This window comes from Moschus berezovskii, chromosome X, assembly GCF_049115385.1.
Source record: "Moschus berezovskii isolate FMDL1 chromosome X, NW_MosBer_1.0, whole genome shotgun sequence".
Taxonomy (NCBI): domain Eukaryota; kingdom Metazoa; phylum Chordata; class Mammalia; order Artiodactyla; family Moschidae; genus Moschus; species Moschus berezovskii.
The window spans coordinates 96133027-96152431 of NC_142488.1; the positions used below are offsets into that span (position 1 = coordinate 96133027).

The window sequence follows — 19405 nt, forward strand, 5'->3', positions numbered from 1 at the left end:
GGGACAAGTAAGCCCATGCAACACTACTGCGCCAGCACTCTAGAGCCCGTGAACTGCAACTGCTGAGCACACATGCTGTAAACACGGACGCCTGCGTGCCTAGAGCCCGTCCTCCGCCAGAAGAGAAGACACCGCAATGAGAAGCTCCTGCACCACCACTGGAGAGTAGGCCCCGCTCGCTGCAACTGGAGAAGACTCATTACAACCATAAAGAAATCAATAAATCTTTACAGAAAAAGTGGGTGGTGATGGTGTGGTTTTACTCAACGGGCAAATATTCAAGTCAAAAGATCTGAGTTTTCTTCTGCCAGGAATGGGAGACGGGGAGAAGCGACACAATCTAAGAAACCATACATGTGCTCTTCAAGACACCGCTGTCTCATTTCTTGGAAGAAATGGGTGAGAGCGAGCAGATTTGCTTGCCACCATCCTCTGCTGTTCCTGAGAATACAGAATGTGCAATGGAACATCAGGATGGGGCTGAGGTCAGAATGCGCTGGGCCAGGCGGCATCACCCATCTTACTGCTGTGCTGCATTCTCACATCCTGCCACTTTCCCCTTGCAACGTCAATGAAAAAAAAGCTTTCGAACATGAAGGGATTGTTCTCTTTATGTAGAATTCATGGTTTTAGAGTAGAGTGGTCATTTACAGTTTTTTTAATAAGTATACTATAAGCTTTTTTAAAATTTATTTATTTTAATTGGAGGCTAGTTACATTATTGCATTGGTTTATTTCACATCTTGTAACTCCACAAATTCACAGAAATCTAATGGATGTGATTACCACAAGGACAAAAGGTGCGATTTGTTCAGAATTAGCACAGAATCCAGGGTATGAATAGGACTTTGACCCCTTGTTCCTTTAACCTTCTTCACGATGTTTGGTTTTAAAGAAGCTGTGTGATTCTCATTGCCAGGATTGTCACTTGTGTCATTTGATGCGATGCTCAGACACCATCTGCCTGGAAGAAGCTTTATCATACATTTGCACTAATCAGGTGATTGTGAAATAGCTTCTAGAAAAAGATAATATTTTCTTTCTTCCTTGAAACAGAAAATTTAGCTACATACACTGATTGCTAGATGTTTTAGCGAGAGCAAATGTCACAGTAGGATACTAGTTTTCTCCTTAACACCAGAACATGAAGGGGTTGTTATAAACAAATGTGATGACAGGTACTGTTAAGTGCCATGGATTGATATCAGGATGGCCAGCTCTGGACTAAACCACCCACCTTTAATTTGCACAACAGTGTCGATACTCAAGGTTATACTCATTACTGTTGAATTGTTCTATGTTAAAAGTTGTGTTTAATTTCTAAAGGTTAAAAAAAGCATAAAAACATTGATGCTGAACTCTCACCCCCGAGCATGTTTAGTGAGACTGGTCATGCAAGCATTTATAGTGCCATGCTCTTCAAGCCTATATTTTCTGATACAAATGTTGCCCTATTTCTCTTCCCCACTACATAGTGTTTTCATTTCATTGAGGGTGGGATCCAATACCTGCCATTTAACAAAATGAAGACAAAATAGAAAAAAAAAATAAGAAGTGTGGGGGAAAAACTGGTGCACAAGAGTTGGGCCAGTTAAGTCCAGCACCACACTGAAGTAGCCTCAGTGGTTTTGGAGTGAAGAAGACTTACTCTCGCATATTCTCTCATGCTCCCACTAAAGTCCAGCAACAAATGTTCTCAAGTTCCTCTTGCCTTGCCATGGGGACTCAGGAGTTGACCAAGAAAAACTACTTGGCCCCATGAAGAATGGCACTGTCAGTGTCTGTCCTGAAAGGAGCCTAGTCAGGAAGCAGTCTCAAAGTATACGGTCTTGATCATCTCATGAAGTTGTGTGGCAAGTGGCTCTCAGGAAAAATATTAAGTCTGGATCATCCACATGGCAGCTTTGCATGGGAACATGGTGGCTCTGAACTGGAACTGATCTGCCTTCCACTCACTTGAGCAAAGCAATGAGACTGACCAGTATGGGTGAAGTGAGTGTGTGTGTATGTGTGCGCACACACGCCCACGTGCATGCTCAGTTGTGTCCCATTCTTTGCGATCCCATAGACTGTAACCTGCCAGACTCCTCTGTCCATGGAATTTTCCAGGCACGAGTACTGGAGTGGGTTGCCATTTCCTACTCCAGGCTATCTTCCTGACCCAGGAAGCGAACCTGTGTCTCTTGTGTATCCTGCAATTGAAGGTAGATTATTTACCATTGTGCCACCTGGGGAGCCCAAGGTAGGTTTACAGAGAAGGGAATGTTTTCTAATTTCCTTTGTCTTTGAGGGCTCAAGCTGAAGAATATGTAACCACTGTTTTAAAGGAAGCAGCTCCACTTGGCTGGATTGGATCAGCCCTCATTTCATCCCAAGTCTTGAGTGCCTTTTGGTCTGGAAAAGTGGCTTGTCTCCTCCTATACACAACTGGGACATTCTCTCTGTAATTATGAATTGTTTTACATAAACTAAAAGAGAATGTCTTTGATCACTAGAGTTTGTCAGTGTTGGATTGCTTACTGTGGTGTTCTGAAACTTTTTCGTCTCGAAATAGTAAAGCAGCTCATGTTAGAGACACTTTAGCATGAAAGTTTTATAGTTGAGACATTACATATATTTTCCTGTTTATAATAAATGCCATCTATACAAAAGCCTGGGTGTTAATTTTAATATTAGCACAAGATCTGTTTTCCGTGATATGTTAACACCTACAATTTCACTAACTGTTGAGGGACTATTTTTTATTGAGATTCTGAAGGAAAGGAGCCTTGTGTTCTTTTTGTTCATTTTTCTTATGTCCTTGAAATAAGAGATTTTGTACAGTCTTCACTGTGAAGACTTCAGCTCAATCTTTGTATTACACTTGGTTGTCTCTTAGCTATATAACTTCTGAGTGTAAATCATTGAACTCTTCAAAGAAACATTATAAGGAATAAATCATACTAGGGGTGAAGGAAAGCACAGTGTTGTGATAGACCTCACTGAGCTGATGAAAGGGGTTGAGGCAACAGAGGAGGAGAAAAGCCTGAGTGATCTCAGGGACGATGCAGAGATGGAACAAACCAGAGTGTGGGGAGAGATAACGGGTGGACAGAGTGTACTGGTTAGGAATGTGACTCCAGGAGGCAGACAGGACCTCACTGGCAGATGGAGTCCATGGGACCTGGGGTCAGAAAGAAACTAAAGGGGGTGTATTATCTCCAGAAGGTGTGGGGGACCCTTAGTCATGAATCCTTCTGCTTTATGCCTGCTTCCTACTTTAAAGGAGGCTCTGGGAACTTAGCATCAGCTCGACTTTCCTACTGTCAGTGGACCTGGTCCTTCTCTGCCCTGTAGACCAGTGTCGGAAGCACGGGGCACTTTACTCCTAACCAACGTTGTACACCATATCAGTGTATAAAGGGGCTGTGTAGTGTCCCATGGCAACTCTGGTCCTTCCCCAATCAGTCCTACACCGGGATGGCCTCAGATCCCTGGATGTCCCATCAGTTACCTCTGAGCCCTGTCTGCTCACCTGGCAGCCCCACTCTTCACTCCAGTCAGGATGGACTCCCCATCCCCTCCTTTCCATCTAGCCCCCTTAGGTCCTGCCCACTATCCCAGGCCCAGCTCCTCTTTCAGGGGTTTCTGATGACTCCAGTCAGCCCTTCCTCCTCGCTGTAAATTAAGGGGGTTCTATAGAGATGACACTGGAGAAGGCAATGGCGACCCACTCCAGTACTCTTGCCTGGAAAATCCCATGGATGGAGGAGCCTGGTGGGCTGCAGTCCATGGGGTCGCTAAGAGTCGGGCACGACTGAGCGACTTCACTTTCACGCATTGGAGAAGGAAATGGCTACCCACTCCGGTGTCCTTGCCTGGAGAATCCCCGGGACAGAGGAGCCTGACGGGTTACATTCCACAAGGTCACGAAAGAGTTGGACACGACTGAGCAACTAAACAACAACACACACTTCTGCCTCTCTTTCGAACTTTTTGTATTTTTCTCGGGTAACCTCTTCCCTCTCCCCCAAGTTCTTCTCCCTGTCCCTCAGTTATCCTATTTTTTTTTGGTAAGTTTTCCTATTATAAAATGGGAATTAGTCACGATGACTACCTCACAGGGATGCTGTGAGCACTGAAAGTGACGATCCATTTTAAAAACCTTGCTAATAAGAAATGGTATACATATATTTATTTCACCTTATAAATCTTTATTGCAATTTCTCTCACAGTAGGCATGAGAAATATAGAATGCAGTGTGTTGATTATTTACAAGAACATTTGGGGATGCTGTTAGTGAGCATATTAGCTACTGAAGACTGCTTAACAAAACTCCACAGACTATGTTGTTTGAAATGTCAAAAATGTAATGAGAAAGTTGCAAGAAAACAGATTTTAAACTCTGCCTGGCTTCCTTAGTTACTTGGTATATCATAATGTTGCTCTCATTACTAGTCAGGACAAAAATGTGCTCAAAGGCACTAAAATATGCATCTTGGGGGAAATGCATGGACATGAAGATTTCTTGGGAGTTGGCCAAGGCATGTTTACATCCACAAAGACTGTCAACTTAAACTTAGTCCATCACAGTTATTAAAAAATGAAAGGCGCAGAACTCTTGCTTACCACTGGGATTGGCAGAAACACATCTGTATACTCTGCCCCTGAAATCACACAGGCCTTTAACTAGGGACAATGAGTGTGCCCACAGAGCAGCACTAATGAAAAACTTATCATCTAAGATAGAGCTTCACAATCCAGCTTTACTAGGTTGTAAACACTCTTCTTACCCAAGCATTACTTTGTGTTTCTGTGAAACATCTGAAAAATACTTTGACTTCCCAGGCTGTAGGGAATGAATCGTTTTATTTATAAGTATCTGTAGTAGAACTGGGTACTTTCTTGAATTAACTGAACAATGTTACAACTGGAACTTAAAAGAAGGTTGCCAATTTTTTTTTGAGGCTCTGTGAGGTACTGGATGCTCTAGATCACTTTGTCTTTGGAAGCTTCTCTCTTTGGCATTCTTCCTCTGTCCATTTAATAATTTGCCCGCAGGTGAAGACGGAGCACGTAACTGATATTCATCTGGGGATCCTTTTAGCCAGGCTGGCCTCATTTGTTCTTGATTCACCTCTTTCTGAAGCTGCAATGCTAATAACCTATCCTGTTCTTCTTGCTTATGTCTCTCAAAAAATAGACGTTCCAAATCTATCCGTTTTTGGTAAAGTGGACATGTTTACTCTTGGTCTGAGGAAGCTTTGAGGAACATTTTCCTTTTTGTAGAACAGCATGGATCGCTGACGGCTTCAGACACAGATTCCTGATTTTTTGCTCTGGAGATATCTTTATTGTTCAGTAGGCGAGGCTCCTCATTTTCTGTCACAGCTGTGTTATTTTTCAGTGTCTGCGTCATAACTGACACTGTACATCCACTCTCTGTTTTGCCATAAGGCTTAACTGCAGCTTCTCCAGAAGAGGAAACTCCAGCTTTAGGTTCTTCATGACTGATGACACATAACTCTCTTTCAGGACTGCCTTGTTTTGTTCTCACTTTTCCTTCAAGGTACCATTCTCCACCACTGGCACATAAGTGAGGTCTAGGTGACTCCACTGAAGCTTCTGCATCTTGCTTTTGAACTTCAAGGCATATCTGAGGAGAAAGTGCTGGCATATCTTCCTCAATTTCTGTGTCTTGCCTTGTAGGCTTCTTCCTATCTCTGCTGTTAGTTCCCTTGGACCTGGAGGTTTTCCTGTCTTCTTCTACAACTTCAGACTGTGACGCTGACTCAAGTTGAGAATTCGGTGGCAAATACTTCTGAATATCGCCAGTGTTTTTTTGTTTGCGCTTCCTTTTCCTTTGTGACTTGGTTGTGACGGGATTCGATGTTTTGGAATCCGAGCGGAAAGCCGGGACACTTTCCTCACAGACATTGCTAATATCAAGGCTTAGCCTTCTTGCCAGCGCTTCATCACTTTTCAGTTGTTCTTCCATCTCTCTGCACCTTTTTTCTGCCTGTCTCTTTTCCTCTTCTTCCTCCTCTGCCAGTAATCTCCGTATGTATTCTTCACTGGCTCTGTTTTCTTCCTCCTGAATGGCTTGTCGCTCTGCCTCCATCTTGTTTCTCTCCTCTTCATATTCTCTTCTTAATTCCCCAGGCTGACTTAGCAGACGAACTGGCTGATGGTCATCAACGATTTCCTCCGATTGTTGCCCAGAGACTCTAAGGCGGCATTCCTCTGGATAGTGTTTTTGAATTACCGTCCACAGTCCCATATTGACAAGAGAATTTCTTGGGGTGTGGTACCGAGTCCACGAAGAGACCCGGCGGCGACAGAAAGGACAGCACAAATTTGCCTTCTCCATAGTCGATTGGAAGCAGGCTTTACAGAGCGTGTGGTTGCAAGGCAGCGTCACAGGCTCAATGAGGATTTCCAGACAGATGTGGCACTGGCATTCCGACAAGGAAGGGATGGTGTCTTTGGGTACAGCCATCGGAATATGCTAATAAGGTGTATTCAACATCAATACCAGAATTCCAGGATTGGGAGCACTGAATGTCTTTAAGTAAAAAGGTTCTGTGGGCCAGGTAAACAGTACGACCCCAGAAGGCGGTGTACCTGTCCGTGTTAAAGACAAGGATCCCAAACGGAGGGAAACGAACCTTGACTGTCCCCAGGCACTGACAACCGTTGAAGTACGGCAGTGGTGGGCACAGGGCTCTCTAGTGAGGCAGAAGGCAGGCGCCAAGTTCCATTCCTCCCCATTCCCAGGTGAGGCTTCTCCCTTAGTTCTTCTCCCGTAGTTTCAGCTAAGCCCGAGACCGCTCAGGTACGCATGCCCCAGGCCACCACTCCGCGAAGACCGAAGCTTCTAACGGAATGCCGCCTCAGCAGAGGAACTTCCGTTTGTTTGACCGTTGCTATGGGGTCGCGCCTGCGCACTTCTCAGGGCTCCGAGCCGACCCTCCTCTCGCGCAGTGCAAGTCCCTCAGGGGTGTCTGACTCTCTGCAACCCCGTGGACTATACAGTCCATGGAATTCTCCAGGTCAGAATACGGGAGAGGGTAGCCTTTCCCTTCTCCAGGGGATCTTCCCAACCCAGGGACTGAACCCAGGTCTCCCGCATTGCAGGCGGATTCTTTAGGAACAGAGCTATCAGGGAAGCCTAATCCTGGAGAAGGCAATGGCAAGCCACTCCAGTACTCTTGCCTAGAAAATCCCATGGACGGAGGAGCCTGGTAGGCTGCAGTCCATGGGGTCGCTACGAGTCAGACATGACTGAGCGACTTCACTTTCACTTTTCACTTTCACACACTGGAGAAGGAAATGGCAACCCGCTCCAGTGTTCTTGCCTGGAGAATCCCAGGGATGGAGGAGCCTGGTGGGCTGCCGTCTATGCGGTCACACACAGTCGGACACGACTGAAGTGACTTAGCAGCAGCAATCTTGGGGGCGGTGCTGTAGCAATCTCAAAAGGGCTAGTGAGGTCACAGCTCTCTCCCTGTCGCCTTTTTCTTATAGGACACCAATCATTAGATGTAGAGTCGATCCTAAATACAGGATGATTTCATGTCAGTTTCATGATTTCCTGTAGTTTCATGCCACAGACCTTATTCCCCAAAATGGTCTCATCACAGGTTCAGGGATTGCGGTTTGGACATGTCTTTTTCCCACTCTAGTGATCGGAGGGTTGGAAAACTAAAATGAGATCTTACCTTTTGTAGATCGGGATAGAAACACATGCCTACATGCATAAATATATGAATGCCTGCATAAGAAAGAATATAATATATTCTTGAACAATGAAATGCAGATAAAAACCTTCAGCAGGTGTTTGGGGGTTGTATGTTTTGGGGAAAGGTTGCTTCTCCGCTCTTTATTATATTATTTATTTATTTTTTTACCTAAAAGAGATGTCTATTGTTCTTGCAAGTGTTAAAAACATAAAATGGCAGGGAAGCAAGTACATTCTTACTACATCCCCAGAAAAGCCTTTAGAACGGTAATGTTTTTTCAGGGACAGGAAGAGAGATGAGAGGTTGAGGAAGCCCCTTCCTCCATATAACAAGAAAATCAGTGCTTTAAATTTCTTGTTATTAAATTGGAGGAAAATATTGGACCTCCGTTTGACAGTTTAATTTTTTAAATGGAGGATAATTGCATTCCAGTGTTGTGCTGGTTTCTGCCATACAACATTACAAATCAGTTGTAACTATGTATATGTATCCTCTCCCTCTCCACTCCCCTCACCCCATCCTGCCCCTTTAGTTCATACAAAGCTCCAGTCTGGGTTCCCTGTGTTACACAGCAACTTCTCACTAGCTGTCTCTTCCACACATGGTAGTGTGTGTGTGTGTGTGTGTGTGTATAGTGCTACTTTTTCAGTTCGTCTCACCCTCTCATTCCCCTGCTATGTCCTCAAGTCTGCTCTCTGTTCTGTTTCTCCATTCCTTCCCTCCAAATAGGTTCATCAGTGCCATTTGTCTGGATTTAATATATATCCTTTAATATACTATATTTGGTGTTCTCTGACTTAAGTCACACTGGATAACAGTCTCTAGGTTCATCTGCCTCATTATGACTGACTCAAATTCGTTCCTTTTTGTAGCTGAGTAATACTCCATGGTATATATGTACCACTACTTCTTTGTCTGTTCATCCGTTGATAGATATCTAGGTTGCTTCTGTGTCCTGGCTATTGTAAATAATGCTGTAGTAAACATTAGGGTACATGTTTCTTTTTGAGTTGTGGGTTTCTCAGGGTATATGCCCAGATGTGGAATTGCTGGATCATATGATAGTTAAAGCTGAAACTCCAATACTTTGGCCACCTCATGCGACGAGTTGACTCACTGGAAAAGAGTCTGATGCTAGGAGGGATTGGGGGTGGGAGGAGACGGGGACGACAGAGCATGAGATGTCTGGATGGCATCACCGACTCGATGGACATGAGTTTGAGTGAACTCCGGGAGTTGGTGATGGACAGGGAGGCCTGGCGTGCTGTGATTCCTGGGGTCGCAAGGAACTGGACATGACTGAGCGACTGAACTGAACTGAACTGATGATAGTTTTATTCCAAGTTTTTTTTTGAGGATGCTCCATACTGCTCCCCATAGTGGCTGTATCAATTTACATTCCCACCCCAGTGTGCAAGAGGGTTCCCCTTTCTTCACATCTTCTCTAGCATTTATTGTTTATAGATTTTTTGATGATAGCCATTCTGACTGGTATTGGGTGGTACTTCCTTTTAGTTTTGATTTGCATTTCTCTAATAATGAGCAATGTGGAGCATCTTTTCATGTGTTTAATGGCCATCAGCACGTCTTCTTTGGAGAATGGCTGTTTTGGTCTTCTGCCTATTTTTTTGATTGGGTTGTTTGTATTTCTGACTGAGATGCTTTGAGCTGACTGAGATGCTTTGAGCTGACTAAGATGCTTATATATTTTGGAGATTCATCCTTTGTCAGTTTTTTTGTTTGGAATACCTTTTGCTCCCATTCTGAGTGCTGACTTTCCATTTTGTTTATAGTTTCCCTTACTGTACAAAAACTTTTAAGTTTTATTAGATTGCTTTTGTTAATTTCTGCTTTTATTTCCATTAGGTTAGCATGAGGGTCCAAGAGGATCTTGCTACGGTTTATGGCATAGAGTGTTCTGCCTATGTTTTCATCAAACAGTTTTATCATTTCTGGCCTTACACGTAAGTCTTTAGTCCACTTTGAATTTGTTTTTGTGTGTGGTTTTCCAAAGAGTTGTGTGCCCTGATGACAGTGAGTCTTATCAGGTGAGAAGTAGCAGTGGGCACTAGTTAGATGTGGGGCTCAGCAGGCACCTAGAATCTGTTCACATCTTAGTCTTGTGACTGCTTAGCCCTGCCCTCAATGTGCCTCATTTCCCTGATGTTTAAAGTTGGGCAAGAGTAGCTCCTCCTCATAGACTGTGGTGAGGGTTTAATGAGCAACTACAGGTTTAGCACTTACAACTGTGTGGGGAACCAAGGGAGTCAGCAATAATAATTAACAATTCTTAGAATTATCATACCTATATTGGCCATTGGTGTTTCTATTCTTATTTTTATGATTACATGGGCCCAAATCATGACTTTTTGTGATTCTATGGACTCTAGCCCACCAGGCTCCTCTGTCCATGGGATTCTCCAGGCAAGAATATTGAAATGGGCTGCTATTACCTCCCTGAAGTCATCCTCCTGACCCAGGGATCAAATCCCTGTCTCTTGGGTCTCCTGCACTGGCAGATGGGTTCTTTTACCACTAGCACCACATAGGAAGCCCACATTGGTATTGCTCCAAAGAAAGCAGTTGTTAAGTAGGCTATCACCTCGTTACTATGCTCTAAGATGAACAGTTATATTTATATAATACAATGTCTCAAAAATATATACTCAACCATTAGGAATTCTTCTCCATGAAGATGATGGTTTCAGGGATTTTGAATGATTTTTTCCTAAATGCATTTTTCATTTTTTTCTACAAATAAAGTGTCTTGGATAAGCATTCTTAAGTGAATAATGAAAAAAAAAAAAAACAGAAGAGAACAATAGAATGGGAAAGACTAGAGATATCTTCAAGATAATTAAGATATGAAGGGAATATTTTATGCAAGGATGGGCACAATGAAAGATGGAAATAGCAAGGGCCTGACAAAAACAAAAGAGATTAAGAAGTGGCAAAAACACATAAGAACTATACAAAAAAGATAGTAGTGATCCAGAAAGCCACGGTGGTGTGGCTACTCACCTAGAGCCAGACATCCTGCAGTGTGAAGCCAACTGGGCCTTAGGAAACATGATTATGAAAAACCAGTGGAAGTGATGGAATTCCAGCTGAGCTATTTAAATCCTAAAAGGTGACACTGTTAAAGTGTTGCATGCAACATATCAGCAAATTTGGAAAACTCAGCAGTGGCCACCGGACTGGAAAAGTCAGTTTTCGTTCCAATCCCAAAGTAGGGCAAAGCCAAAGAATGTTCAAACTACCATCCAATCGAGATCATTTCACGTGCTAGCAAGGTCATGCTCAAAATCCATCAAGCTAGGGTTCATTAGTATGTGAGCTGAGAACTTCCAGATGTACAAATGGATTTAGAAATGGCAGAGGAACCAGAGATCAATTGCCAGCCTCCATTGGGTCATAGAAAGAGCAAGGGGATTCCAGAAAAACAGCTGTACTAAACTGCTTCAGCTGTGTCTGACTCTGTGACACTATGGACCATAGCCTGCCAGGCCCCTCTGTCCAAGGGATTCTCCAGGCAAGAATACTGGAGTGGATTGCCATGCCCTCCTCCAGGGGATCTTCCTGACCCAGGGATTGAACCTGTTTTGCTGATGTCTCCTGCACTGGCAGGTGGGTTCTTTACCACTACTGCCACCTGTTAGCATAAGAAGTGAGCACAGTTGTACCATAGCTTGTACATTCTTTGGCATTGCCCTTCTTTGAGATTGGAATGAAAACTGAACTTTACCTATCCTGCGGCCACTGCTGAGTTTTCCAAATTTGCTGGCCTATTAAGTGGAGCACTTTTAGAGCATTCATCTTTACCTGGAATCCCATCACATCCACTGACTGTATTCTTAGTAATGCTTCCTAAGTCCCACTTGACTTCACATTCCAGGATGTCTGGGTCTAGGTGAATGACCACACCATTGTGGTTATTTGGCATTAAGACCATTTTTGGACAGTTCTTCTCTGTATTCCTAATATCTTCTGCTACTGTTAGGCCCTTACTGCTTCTGTCCTTTATTGTGCCCATCTTTTCATGAAATGTTCCTTTGGTATCTCCAGTTTTCTTGAAGTGATCTCTATTCTTTCCCATTCTATTGTTTTCCTCTATTTCTTTGCGTTGTCCACTTAAGAAGGCTTTCTTATCTGTCCTTGCTATTCTTTGGAATGCTACATTTCCTTTTCTCTTTTGCCTTTCACTTCTATTTTTTCCTCAGCTATTTTTAAGGCCTACTCAGACAACCATTTTCCCTTTTTGCATTTCTTTACCTTGGGGATGGTTTTGATCAGCATCTCCTGTAAAATGTTATGAACCTCCATCCATAGTTCTTCAGGCATTCTCTCAGATTTAATCCCTTGAATCTATTAGTCACTTCCACTGTATACCATAAGGGAATTTATTTAGATCATACCTGAATGGCATAGTTGTTTTCCCTACTTTCTTCAATTTAGTCCTGAATTTTCCATTAAGGAACTCATGATCTGAGCCACAGCCAGCTCCTAGTCTTGTTTTGCTGATTGTATAGAACTTCTCCCCCTTTGGCTGCAAAGAATACAATCAACCTGATTTTGGTATTGACCGTCTGGTGATGTTCATGTGTAGAGTCATCTCTTGGAAGAGGGTGTTTTCCATGACTAGTGCATTCTCTTGGCAAAACTCTGTTGGGCTTTGCTCAGCTTCATTTTGTACTCCAAGGCTGAACTTTCCTGGTACTCCAGGTATCTCTTGACTTCCTCCTTTTGCATTCCAATCCCCTATGAAGAAATGGACATCTTTTTCCTGTGTTACTCTAGAACTTCTCTGGAAATGCTTCAATATCATAAAAACTCACTCCATATAATTTGTAAGTACTTACTCCTGCCTTGTCAAGCAAGATTTAATGATTATTTTGTAATACTGTTTTTAACATTTTAAATATTATAATTTGAAAATAATATGGCTCATTACATCTAAAACATTTGCTACCCTGGACAGAATGAAATGTGAGTACTGAAAGAAATTAGGATTGAGACATGTTCTGGAAGCTACAGGACTCAATGGGGAACTCTTTAGTGAAATATAGGTTACACGACTAAGCACATTTTAAAAAGCAGTTTTCCCCTTTTATCTAGTTTCTCCTAACTTCCTATAGTTCTTGTTTTTATTGTTCATTTGCTAAGTCATGTCTGACTCTTTGTGACCCCAAGGACTGCAGCACACCAGGATTCCCTGTCCTTCACCATCTCATGGAGTTCGCTTAAATTCATGTTCGTTGAGTCAGTGAAATAATCCAGCCATCTCATCCTCTGCCACCAACTTCTTTTGCCTTCAATCTTTTCCAGCATCAGGGTCTTTCCCAATGAGTCAGCTCTTCACATGAAGTGGCCAAAGTACTGGAATTTCAGCTTCAGCATCAGTCCTTCCAATGAACAGTCAGGGTTGATTTCCCTTAAGGTTGACTGGTTTGATCTCCTTGCTTTCTAAAGGACTCTCAGGAGTCTTCTCCAGCACCACAGTTCAAAGGCATCAATTATTCAGGATTATATTCAGACTTAAACTGAAAAAAGAAGGGAAAACCACTAGGCCATTCAGATATGACCTAAATCAAGTCCCTTCTAATAATACAATGAAAGTGACAAATAGATTCAAGGGATTAGACTGGCAGACAGAGTACCTGAAAAATTACAGATAAAGATTAGTAACATTGTACAGAAGGCGGTGATCAAAACCATCCCCAAGAAAAAGAAATGCAAAATGGTTGTCTGAGAAGGCCTTACAAATAGCTGAGAAAAGAAGGGAAGCAAAAGGCAAAGGAGAAAAGGGAAGATATACCCATCTGAATGCAGAGTTCCAAAGAATAGGATAAAAAAGTGATAAAAAAGCCTTCTTAAGTGAACAATGCAAAGAAATAGAGGAAAACAATAGAATGGGAAAGACTAGAGAACCCTTCAAGAAAACTAGAGACACCAAGGGAGCATTCCATGCAAAGATGGACACAATAAAGGACAGAAACAATTTGGACCTAACAGAAGCAGAATATATTAAGAAGAATTGAAAAGAATGCACAACAGAACTGCACAAAAAAAGGTCTTAATGACCAAGATAACCACTGTGGTGTGATCACTTACCTAGAGCCAGACATCCTGGGGTAAAGTCAAGTAGGCCTTAGGCAGCATTACTGGGAACACAGCTAGTGGAGGTGATGGAATTCCAGCTAAGATATTTCAAATCATAAAGGATGCTGCTGTTAAAGTACTCCACTCAATATGCCAGCTAATTTGGAAAACTAAAAATTGACCACAGGACCAAGTTCAATTTTCCTTCCAATCCCAAAGAAAGACAATGCCAAAGAATGTTCAAACGACCACACAGCTGAACTTATCTCACATGCTAGCAAGGTAATGCTCAAAATCTTTGAAGCTGGGCTTCAAGTACATGAACTGAGAACTTCCAGAAGTGCAAAATGGATTTAGAAAAAGCAAAGGAACCAGAGATCAAATTGCCAATATCGACTGGATCATAGAAAAAGCAAGAGATTTCCCAAAAAACATCTACATCTGCTTTATTGACCACACTGAAGTCTTTAACTGTGTTCAGTTCGGTTTGGTTCAGTTCAGTCACCCAGTTGTGTCCAACTCTTTGTGACCCCATGGACTGCAGCACGCCAGGCTTCCCTGTCCATCACTAACTCCCAGAGTTCACTCAAACTCATGTCCATCGAATTGGTGATGCCATCCAACCATCTCATCCTCTGTCATCCCCTGCCTTCAGTCTTTGCCAGCATCAGGGTCTTTTCTAATGAGTCAGTTCTTCACATCAGGTGGCCAAAGTATTGGAGCTTCAGCTTCAGCGTCAGTCCTTCAAATGAATATTCAAGACTGATATCTTCTAGGATTGACTGGTTTGATCTCCTTGCAGTCCAAGGGACTCTCAAGAATCTTCAACACCACAGTCCAAAAGCATCAATTCTTTGGTGCTCAGCTTACTTTATGATCCAACTCTCAAATCCATACATGACTATTGGAAAAACCATAGCTTTGACTATATGGACCATTGTCAGTAAAGTAATGTCTCTGCTTTTTTATATGCTGTCTGGTTTGTTATAGCTTTTCTTCTAAGGAGCAAGAGTCTTTGATTTTACGGCTGCAGTCACCATCTGCAGTGATTTTGGAGCCCAAAAAGTAGTCTCTCACTGTTTCCATTGTTTCCCCATCTATTTGCCAGGAAATGATGGGACTGGATGCCATGATCTTAGTTTTTTGAATGTTGAAGGTTTTTAAAAATTTATTTATTTTAATTGGAGGCTAATTACTTTACAATATTGTATTGGTTTTGCCATACATTGACATGAATCCACCCCGGGTGTACATGTGTTCCCCATCCTGAACCCCCCTCCCACATCTCTCCCCATACCATCCCTCTGGTTCATCCCAGTGTACCAGCCCCGAGCATCCTGTATCATGCATCAAACCTGGACTGGCAATTTGTTTCACATATGATGATATACATGTTTCAATGCCATTCTCCCAAATCATCCCACCCTTGCAGATTTTTCACTTTCCTCTTTTGCTTTCATGAAGAGGCTGTTACCCCAGTCTTGTGGAAATTCTGTAATCAAATCCCACTGGCCTCCAAACTCAAATTCCCTGAGAGGTCACAGTCCCTTTGCCTGATCCCCAGGTTGTTTTTGGTCCCAGAACTCTCTTAACAATGTGAGAATTTCTTTGGCATAATTGTTCTGCAGTTTGTGGGTCATCTGCTTGGTGGCTCTATGGTGGCTAACACTGGGTGACCCAGGTCTGCTGCAGCCAGAGCCCCTGTCCATGCAGCAGGCCACTGCTGATCCATGCCTCCACAGGAGACACTCATACACTCAAAGGCAGGTCTGGCTCAGTCTCTGTGGGGCCTCCGGGTCCTGGTGCACACAAGGTTTTGTTTGAGCCCTCCAAACTTCTCTGGTGGGTATGGGGTTTGATTCTAAATGCAATTTTGCCCCTCCTACCATCTTGTTGGGGCTTCTCCTTTGCCTTTGGATGTGGGATATCTTTTTTTGTATGTGTGGGATCCAACATTCTCCTGTCGATGGTTGTTCAGCAGCGAGTTGCAATTTTGGAGTTCTCACAGGAGAAGAGGCACACGTTCTTCTATTCTGCCATATTGTTGTTCTGACAACAAACTGTGGAAAATTTTTAAAGATATTGGAATGCCAGATCATCTTACTTGCCTCCTGAGCAAACTGTATGCGAGTCAAGAAGCAACAGTTAGAACTGGACATGAAACAACGAACTGGTTCAAAATTGGGAAAGGAGTACCTCAAGGCTGTATATTACCACCCTGCTTATTTAACTTATATGCAGAGTACATCATGGAAATGCCAGACTAGATGAAGCTCATGCTGGAATCAAGATTGCTGGAAGAAACATCAATAACTTCAGATATGCAGATGACATCACCCTAAGAGCAGAAAGCGAAGAGGAACTAAAGAACCTCTTGATGAAGGTGAAAGAGGAGAGTGAAAAAGGTGGCTTAAAACTCACCATTCAAAAAAACAAAGATCGTGGAATCCGGTCCCATCACTTCATGGCAAGTAGATGGGGAAAAAGTGGAAACAGTGACAGACTATTTTTTGGGGCTTCAAAATCACTGGACTGTTACTTCACCCATGAAATTAACAGACGCTTGCTCCTTGGAAGGAAAGCTATGACAAACCTAGATAGTGTGTTAAAAAGCAGAGACATTATTTTGCCAACAAACGTTTATATAGTCAAAGCTATAGTTATTCCAGTAGTCATGTACGGATGTGAGAGTTGGACCATAAAGAAGGCTGAGCACTGAAGAATTGATGCTTTTGAATTGTGATTCTGGAGAAAACCCTTGAGAGTCCCTTTGACAGCCAGGCGATGAAGCCAGTCAATCCTAAAGGAAATCAACCCTGAATATTCATTGGAAGGATTGATACTGAGGCTGAAGCTCCAATACTTTGGCCACCTGATGCGAAGAGCTAACTCACTGGAAAAGACCTTGATGCTGGGAAAGATTGAGGGCAGGAGATAGGGATGACAAAGGATGAGTTTGTTGGATCACATCACTGACTCAATGGACCTGAGTTTGAGCAAACTCTGGGAGATAGTGAAGGACAGGGAAACCTGGCATGCTGCAGTCCATGGGGTTGCAAAGAGGCAGACACGACTGAGTGACTAAACAACAGCAACATCACTTCCATAGTAAAGCAAGCCTGAGGCCATTTCTGTGTTGCAGGATGGCTTTACTGAGGAATCCAGAGTGAAGGAAGAAGACCATCAAGCTATTTCTTTAATTCCTAGTCATTTTACTGCCCCTTAGTTTACCTTTTAGATTGATATTAGGAGAAGCAGTTTCCCATAGAGCCCCCAAATAAAAAAGAGTACACATATAGAGGAGGCAGGAATCACAAACTCTTAATTTTGACACCAGATCCATTACCCCCTACTTGACTATGCACTAGGATTTCATCTGCACCATCAGCTTCTTCAAAGAGAGGGGATAGGGAGTGAGTACTACCATAGTGGGCATAGTTTAGACTGTTTCAGCTATAAGTATATAAGTACTATCTTGGGCTTCCCAGGTGGTGCTGTAGTAAAGAACCTTCCTGCCAATGCAGAAGACATAAGAGATGCAGGTTCCATCCCTGGGTGGGGAAGATCCCCTGGAGAAGGAAATGGCAACCCACTCCAGTATTCTTGCCTGGAGAACCCCTTGGACAGAGGAGCCTGGCAGCCTAAGTCCACGGGGTCCCAAAGAGTCGGACACAACTGAAGTGACTTAGCACACTTGCATCTTAGAGAAAATTCCTTTTGACAACCTTCTTTTAAATCTGAAAATAGATTTTTTTCCAGATTTCTCTAATAAAGTGCCTATGGGACTGCTTTGATAAGATTCCATGTGGCCTTGACCATTTTTCTATGTATTTCCCAGAGCATGAGTGCCCAAGATGTTCTGCAGTCAGTGTCCAAAAGTGCAGCAGCTGATGGGGATCTTACTTTTTCTTCTCTCATCAATTTGCCAATGTTTCTGAAAAGAGGTTGTACCAATCTGTCCTCCACCAGCAGTATATGAAGTTCTTGTAGCCCTACATTTTCACTTAAAGAGGATGCAGTGTAAACATAAACTCACTGATCAGATTTTCTTTCAAATTCTGGAATTATTCCAGGATATATTCTTGGGCACAAATATGAAATATGCCACTTATAGGGACATAAAATGAAGAAAGATTAAAATAATCTAACATTTTAGTACCAGGATATCAAATTAGCAAGCAATAAAAGTGTAAAATCCATCATGGATTCAGATCTACAAAAACAGGTTCTCTTGTCATATGGTTGTGTGTGCTAAATACTAATAAGAAGATTGTAGATTGTAAAAGTCAACTAAACAGTAAATACTGAAAATATTCAATGTGTGTACTCTTTGACAAAGCAGTTCCACTTGTGGGATCTTGTCTTCCTGAGGCAGCCAGGGTAGACCCTTGCCATCATGACCCATCTGACCACACTGCTCAGGATTGAACCATCAACATAGATGACTCAGTGTCCTCAGATCCCCTGACTCCTTGATTCAAAGGAGAAAATCTCTCTTACTTCTGCTTTCCCAGTCTTGATGAACCATCCACAGAACCACCACAAGTATTGATATGGAGCAGTGCTAGGTCCCTACTTCTGGAGGGACTTGTAGATCTCTGATCTCATCCCTGTGTAGAAGAAATTTCTCTTCCTCTCCCTCTCCAGACTCTCAGAAACCCTCTCTTCTGTAGCAGGTACAAAGAGCCCAATCCTCATACTGAGTTTAAGGTTTTACAAAGGATGGAAGAAATGTGAATGTAAGACAGCTTCTGCTCCCAGCCCTGTCACAAACTTCCTTGGGGACAAGGGGAAGGGCCATCAAGCCTGGCTCTTGCTGCAGGGAAGGTAAACATAGGAAGAACAGAGACGAACACTGCAGCAGTATGTGTCCTAACACATTTTGTACAGATCTGTCACCCACAACAAAATGTGCCCAGGTTGCTGATTGTATTCTTAACTATGGCAGTGGGCTTGGGGGGAAACCTCTCTACCACCTGTTTCTGGTGAGCAGCCTATGCTTTTTTGTCACACACACATCATGAAGACAAGACAGCCTTACTTCACTACCAGCACCTTGGTTTTCCTCCAAAAGCTCTCCTTGTGTCAGGTTGCCTGATAAAATCAGGACACCCAATTAAATTTGAATTCCAGAGAACTAAAGAATGATTTTTAGCAAAAGCATGCCAAATATAATGTGATTTTGTTTATCTGAAACTGAAATTTAACTTAGTGTCCTTTATTTTTATTTGATAAATCAGGACACCCTGGGGTAGGAGACTGTGAATTTAACAGTCCCCGTTGAGCCCTCCAGAAGATAATCAGCACCAATCATCCATGTGAGTACCCTTTCTTGGATGTCCCAGCCGAATGACACCTCCAGATGACTGTGAGCCTGAGTGACAGACATCATGTAGAGCAAAAATCACTCACCTGAGCCAAGCCAACATATTGAATCCTGAGAGATAATAAATGACTATTATTTGGGGGAATTTATTAAGTAAAAATGAATATTCAAAACTTACATTTGGAGTATACTTTTTTCCTGTGGTCTGGAATCATTGACTAGGATAGGGATTCACTGATTCTTGAAGGCTTGGTAGGAC

General features: G+C 42.8%; 1 pseudogene; it reads right to left on the reverse strand.

The window, feature by feature from the left end:
• Positions 1-4779: 4779 nt before the first annotated feature.
• Positions 4780-6478, reverse strand: LOC148773396 (E3 ubiquitin-protein ligase RNF168 pseudogene; annotated as a pseudogene).
• Positions 6479-19405: the final 12927 nt, after the last annotated feature.